At 40.5% G+C, this 7632-nt stretch overlaps 1 pseudogene; it reads right to left on the minus strand.

Annotated features, from left to right (window-relative positions):
• Positions 1–580: 580 nt before the first annotated feature.
• LOC111246626 (cytochrome P450 4V2 pseudogene) lies at positions 581–3653 on the minus strand (annotated as a pseudogene).
• Positions 3654–7632: the final 3979 nt, after the last annotated feature.

Raw genomic sequence — 7632 nt, forward strand, 5'->3', positions numbered from 1 at the left:
TCTGGAAAAGCAGGTAAAAGAATTAGGCTTCTATTTAATTGTAGCGGTGGGCAACGAAAATGAATGCGATGATTATGGACGATTTGGCCAAAGCAACGTTATGCAGACATATATAAACCCATATACTGCTTCGGAGTTTCAGCTAGATATAGAGCAAAGCGTGTCCTCTAAACTTGCGTAGGCACTCCATATATTTGTCAGCTGCACGATATTTAAATGGGTCTAAAGACCGACGCGTCGGTCGATAAAGTATGCTTCGCCAGTCAAGCTAAACGGAATAAAAGCCAAATATCCGAGAGTGACTACGGCTTTCATATTGCAGCGTCGCGTGATTTGACGACGTTCGCGTCAACCGTTTTTGGTGCTTCGCAATCTGAAGTTCTGTGACATTTAAGTTAGTATTGGAGAAAGATTTTTCTCATCTGAAATTTCCAGCATTAGACAGACATCTTGTAACCATCGAGTAATTCTGTGATCATTTAGAGACGGTCAAAACTGTATGTAATAGAAAAATCCTTAGTGGTTATATCGGCTCCCACGCCGATATCTGGTGCTGGCTCAAGTATATTATAAACAACCCTTTTTATTTTTAATCACCTTTTATTATTCACCTTATTAGAGAAAACTTTAGTTATTTCTCGTCACATCTATGAGAGTGCCTAATTCAAAAACATCACATAAATTGAAATCCGCGACGAAAGCGGTAGACCTATCTGAAAATACAGATAATATCTTTAGGCAGCTTTTTGTCGTCTGTAATAAACATAACCTGCTAGGACACGCAGAAGTCGACACCTACGGCTACCTCAACGATGTCGTCCGGATCGAAGAGCTGACATGTATCAAACACTTACCGTTAGACTCGTTTATGTTATTATGCATATTATACATGATCATCATATATATATATATTTGTTTATTTTATAAGAACAGCTGGCATGGAAAACAGAGACAACAGTTCTCACAGTGTAAATATAAAGCAACATAAAGTTTATGAAACAACAGTATCCAATGTGGACTTGGTTCGATTATACTAACGAACAATGCGCTGATTTCAACATTTTAATGGTAGACTCCGGTTTCTAGAAGCGGTAGTAGTCTTGCCAGTCAACTAACCATGCTGTTTTATTTCTTCGTTCTAACGAAGTGCTTTATTACTAACTAATTAATTCTAATTAACGAGTATATTACATCATGGTACATGTATCGCATCAACTTGATTTACATTACCCTTAGCTTTTATATATTCGCAGTCGTCAGCCACTCCACGTACGATTAGTATTGCTATTGATCTTCTTCTTCTTCTTATTGTTGCGTGGTTCAAAACAAACCTTCAACCCGTTTCTTGGCCTGACAATTATTTCTACAGCCAACTCTAGTTCGTCCCTTTTTTGCAGTGATTTAAGTCGAAACTTTCGCATCACCTGTGATAGGACGATCTTCATTTCCATTAGAGCGAATTTTTGCCCGATACAATTACGTATGCCGCCCGAGAACGGAAAAAATGCAAATGGCGAATGTTCAGTTGGTACAGCGTGAGCGACACCGTCAACACGTAAAAATCGCTCCGGCCGAAACTCGAGTGGCTGTGGAAAATAATCAGGATCTCGATGGATGCCATATGAGAAAAGGTTGATTGTCGCGCCTCGTGGTACTGTGTAGCCTGCTACCTGAACATCTCTATCGATACGGCGGGCAATTACAGGCGCCGATGGGTATAACCGTTGTGACTCCTTGATTGTTGCGTCCAGATAGTGGAGGCGCTTGAGCTTTTCAATCGTGATTGGCTCATTGTCATCTTCAAACACTAAATCGAGCTCCTGGTGAATGCGCTCTTGGACTTCCGGATAAAGCCCCATCATATACAGGGCAAAACCGATCGCAGTGGCCGTCGTGTCGTGGCCAGCAAACATAAATGTATGAACTTCGTCGCGGAGACCAGTCATAGTTAACTCATCTGGCTGTTCGAGATGAACTCTTATGAGCAAGTCAAGAAAACTCTCCGTTGCTTTCGTCGCATCAGCTTTGATAACGGCTAGTCGATCATTGATTACGTTAGTGACAAATACGTGCATTTCCTTCACCGCAGAGTTAAACTGCCTCCCCAGCGGCGTTAGATAATAGATAAAATCATTCCATAACCATGGTCTTGTGACTCGATACATGTGGGCCTGAGCAGCCCGATAGACCGCTCGTACATAGGGTTCATCAGGCTTAAGCTGAGCGTTAAGTTCGATCCCCATAGCAATCTCGGTGATGATATCGAGGCCTAAAACTTGTGACAACTGTATCACATCGACGACACCTACTAGTTTTGAGCAAAAGACGTCGGCATGCTTCTTCATGATAGGCGTAAGGTTTTCCAAAACCTTGAAGTGAAATACGGGAGTGATCAACTTCCTCCGCTTTCGATATGCGCGACCACTGCCTGTGAACAATCCACCTCCCATCCAAGGTACAAGCATGTTATAAATAAATGACTTTGATATGTTGTGGGTGTCTGACAATACCTTGGCAACGCCATCGGCCGTTGAAACAGTAACAAACGGCGTGAGGCCAAGGTAAGCCTTAAACACTTTGTGACGCCGCATCTGGAAGAACAAACCGTCGATAGCATTGAATACTCCAACATTATAATCAATCTGGGGTCCTGCGCTAACAATGGCAAAATGCACAACAAGATTCCACACTAGTGGTATTTGGTCAAAAGGCCCTTTCATCGGAAGGAGAAGATACCACATACGTATCCAATCGCAAATGCCTCGTGTCATTCGACCTACGCTATTAAGTAGGTACCAAACGGCAAAATACGGATAATCTAAGACGTTCGTCAGGTTAGCAAAGTGCTGTCGTACATAGCTTGCAATACGTTTGATTTTCATCTTATCCATGCCTCCCGGAGTTCTGCTCAATATTGCCATATATAGATATGTATAGGAAATGATATCGGCCGGCAAGAAAGATACATTGAAACATGTTCTTATAGAAGCTCTAGGCAATATTGCGACAGCCCTCACATCTTCCTCGGAGCAAACTTCGGCGAAAATCAATAGTAGAATATAGATGCGCGCAACCACATAACAGTCATCGGTATTTAACCCGACCTTAGAACACGCAAACGCTAAGAGGATAGTCCTCACCACTGGGGCATCGTAGCGATGTACAGATGAAGTCTGGGAATCTTGAATAGGAGCTAATAGTGTTGAGTACACAGGGATGTCACGTACGTTTAAGGATAAGGGGAGGAACGTAACAGCAGAAGAGTTTTAGTAAATTCCCCTAGCCTGCGTCGTTAGTGCCGAAGTCAGCACTTGCCGTCCTCCACGTTCACTTACTTAACACATTCGCGATCATTATCTCTGCATATACGGCTCAGGTAAGTGTTCTTTTAGCAACTCTTAACACCCCCTGTCGATACGAGAGCAGGGAGATAGCGACAGCTAGTGTACACTGTCAGGTTTTGAGATCTGTAGCATTACTGTGCCACTGCTTAAATCTAAATCAGGAGATCTTTCTGGGGAAGGAAAAAGTGAAGTAAACACTGCAAAGATCTGGCTGCTACTGGAAATGAGTCATCCGTTCCTAGCAATGGCACTATAGTACAGCGACTACTGCTTACTTGCTACGCGCCAAAGTATTCGCATTCAAAAGCAAACAAAATAAAAACAGAATACGAAAAAGATCGTAACCATGGTGACAACGTATGAAAGGAGAAGACGTCTGTAAAAACACCATACGACGGCGATGGGGACGTCGTAGATTGGTCGTATGAATGCTTTACTGAAAATATTGATAACTGTGGCTCTAGCTATACGGTGTATGCGGCGTGTTTATAAAGCTGCTGACTTTGAATAGAGTCAAAGCGTTTATCTATAATCTTCCATGCGACTCATAGCGAAATCCTAAAATTATGCACAAGATTATAGTGCGAGTGGAGCGCGAAAAGCAAGAGAAGCTGACGGTTAGATGGACACGCAGCTAACACTGCTGCTACGCCACATTTTAGGAAATCGATGTCTGCTTAGTAAACCATTGAGTCGAAAATTATCGGGTTGCTTTTACCGGTTATAAACACCCACTAAACTGGTCAAAACTGTCTGGTAGATTAATCATAGCAATGTCAAGGGTCGTCGCCAGCTAACGGAGAGATTTAAACAAAAGTTAGCGATAGAAGATTTTCGATTTTATGAGGCACACGTTCATTGAGTCTAAAGCCCAGCTCTCTAATGATACTTACAACTTTGTTGTTAAAACCTGAAATAAACACGCAAAAATTTCACAATATATAGTAATGCGTAAATTTGGCCGTTATGGCTACTAGGATTTCAAAAAGGTAGAGCAATAATAACTATATATTTAAATATACCAGTTCCCTATTATTTTTGATGCGTTATTCGATTCCTATTGCCATATTGACAATTTGTATTTTGATGTTTGCTGTCCGACCAGATAGGCAAATTTGTTAAGATTCTTGGAGAAGAACCTTAGACTTCATGTTTTTAAGGCGTTGTGTGAAGTTCAGCGTTCACCTCCACGTGTGGGATTGGATGACATGAAAACTCACGTTCCAAGTTAATTTATACTCAGCGTCAAGAGGCACCTTTCATCTAATACCAAAAATAAATCTGCCGAACGTCTATTCCTATTCAAGTTTCTATTTTAAAGTTAGCTTTTTGTATATGCTCTACTTAAGTTACTTAGCCTATAGCTCGGGTTATTGATAGAAATGTGATTATTTTTTTTGAAGATTTTAATGATAAAGTTCCATTTACTTCACATATGCTACATTACTGGACGAGGTTTTCGTTGTCAAAAGACCCCACAAAGAAGATTCGCTGACTTAAATAAGATCAGCACCCTTCGGTTGTTGTTATTTACTGTTACCGGCCTACTTTTCTTTTACAACCAATCCAATTGAATGGCAATTGGTCGTAGTACGCTTTTACAATAGTATCATCGAGAAGTGCTTTTGTTTTTTCTAGTTGGGAGAGAATCATAGATAACGTCTATCGTACGTTAATATGGAAGAAATCTATGAAGTAGCCGTAATAAGCTCGAATTAAGCAATACTTGGAGCACAGCAGAGAATATGCACCTCAATTGTTTTCAAATACGAAGTAGTGGGATAAGGATTTCTTCAACGAGTACCAGCTAGTGGACTAGAGGCGTATATCTTTGCGGAAGATACGTTCTATCTTCTTATTTAAATTTTAACTAAATTATCGATGCATTCTACACACATATTTCGCATACAGTCTTAACTGTTGCCATTTTCTTTTGTTTTTTCAATGACAGAGCCAACGTTTCCATTGCTGTAGTACTTCACAGTTTAAGGCCAACAAATATCGTAGAAAGGACATGCTATTGCTTGACAAATTTCTCGCTGCCGAAACACACTAATAGTGATCGCGTTCAATTTCTGAATCCAGCATTGATCCCTAGACTCTTCTACAAATCTTCTAGCTTTAGTCGATATAGTAGAAAAAAGAGAAACCCGCATACGTCGTTGCTTAATACGTAAGCTGATTGAAAATTAATTTTAGAAAATGAGATGTAATTAGAAAATAGAGCCCAACAATGTCCGCGTATTTTAAATATTTTAAATAATATTGTCGTCACCCATTCCTACAATGGTGATAGCATGATAGAAGAGAAACGCTATTATTAAAAACACGATTTTTAATTTCTTGTCCAGTTAGCGCCAGATTTGTAAAACTGCGTGCCGAACCCGTTTCTAATTAGTACAACAAGCGGGCTAGAAAAGTATTTCGACACACGTACGTGGGTAAGATGACCTTGTAGCACAACAAAAAGCCGTGTCTTCATTCATTCATCAATCAGCGGAGATCATACGTAGATCGTATGAAGGTCTCGCCTTCTCGCTCGTTCTTGACAATTCTGTGCCATCTGTACGAGGTGCATTGCGATCCACTATGCCGCAGCCTTGAATGTGCGTAGCCGCCGGGGCAGAGATAGTTTCGTAACGGTAGCTTAGGTGGTAATGTGTTGCAAACATACGATAATAACAAGTACAAAAATCGCGCCATAGATGATGGGCAACGAATAGATTACGGCGAGGCAAACATTAGCAAAAAAACTAATACGTGTTACTGGTAACGTTATCTCTATCTGTCGCTGTTAGAACTTAAAATGCATCTCGTTTCCCCTCTTCTGTAAACTAACGTCAGCGGTCCGATTTCCTTTACGCTTAATTAAACCACTCACGTCCCCCCAAATCATCTGTCTATTGTTCCAGTGGGACCTACCGCAAACAATGTAAAAAACTGTGTACAGTTGCGTAAAATAACGGAAATGTGGACCTGATAAGCCACACACGGTCTACCCAGCAATAGTTATCTTAGGACAAGGAGATACCGAGCTCAGCTGCTGAATATGAATAAGACTATGAGAAATTAAATTTTGTTCATTTTATCAATAGATCGACTGAAACGCTGAGTAACGGTACGCATCTAACTAACATGCTTCGTTAAGCAAACGAATTGTTCTGGCTTTAATTTTTGCAATATTGTATTTGTGTAGTGAAAGGGACGGTTAACATATCCCAGTAACTTAAGGACTGCGCATTCCGTATGGCCACCAAAAGTTACCGACTCAACCTACAATGAAACAACTAATAAACCCTTTGACATTTTATCAAATACTATAAAGATACATGTTTTCCAGTTACTATTTTGGCTGTCGCTTTATTACGTCCGCATGATAAATCACAGCGCCTTTAAGCTAAACAGCCACCATCTGTCGGGTTCGATTGACGCCACTCTAGCCTCAGCCAACGGATGAATTAGCATCGGGCAAATACAATGGAAATTGGCCAGCTAGTGTACATGTAAAATAATGCAACTTCAATAGATTTAACGGTATTTCTTTTGCAGAATCAAACTGCATGGAAAGAGTAGGCTCGAAACGATCCAGGCATACCGTAAAGCTGTCAACGGATCGAGAGCAGACATCAATTTTTTATTTCTAGGACCTCGAATGTTTCAAGGAACGTGTGCAGGGTATTTGCTAGCAGTTGATGTATGTTATGGGATCCACTAAATGTTCAACCAGTGCAATCATTATACACTAAATAGGATTATTGTCAATAGTTAGACCTAGTTTGTGTCCTTCGTGCACAGTAATTTACTACTCAAGTTAGCAGGTCGTGTGCAGCGAAACGAACCGTCTTCGAGCAGCGTTTGACAAAGTTAGCTTACAATTACGACGGGTCCACGAAAGTAAACTGTATACGCACACCTTATTGTAAAATACGGCAATTTTTCAAAAATCCTTTCTAGTATTTACAACGAGCAGTTGTAATTAACAAAATAATCGGCCATTTCCCCTATGCAGAGCTTCAATATTGGTTTTCACGAGTCATAATCTATTAGGAGTAGTATTATTACGGTCGCATATATTTTCGATACATTTTTTAATCTTTTTCGAGAAGCAAGCAGAATAAATATGTCTGTGGTCGATATGTCATACATTTAAATGCCGCCACAGGTTCTAGACAAATCGTAAATTGATTTTGTCACGTTTTTATTCGCTCTACTGGGTACTACAGGATGCACTACCAGCGGTAGGTCTCGTTCTCAACATATGCAGAACATGCTTTAGGAAAGAAGATCC

This window comes from Varroa destructor, unplaced genomic scaffold, assembly GCF_002443255.2.
Source record: "Varroa destructor unplaced genomic scaffold, Vdes_3.0 BEIS01000003.1, whole genome shotgun sequence".
Taxonomy (NCBI): Eukaryota; Metazoa; Arthropoda; class Arachnida; order Mesostigmata; family Varroidae; genus Varroa; species Varroa destructor.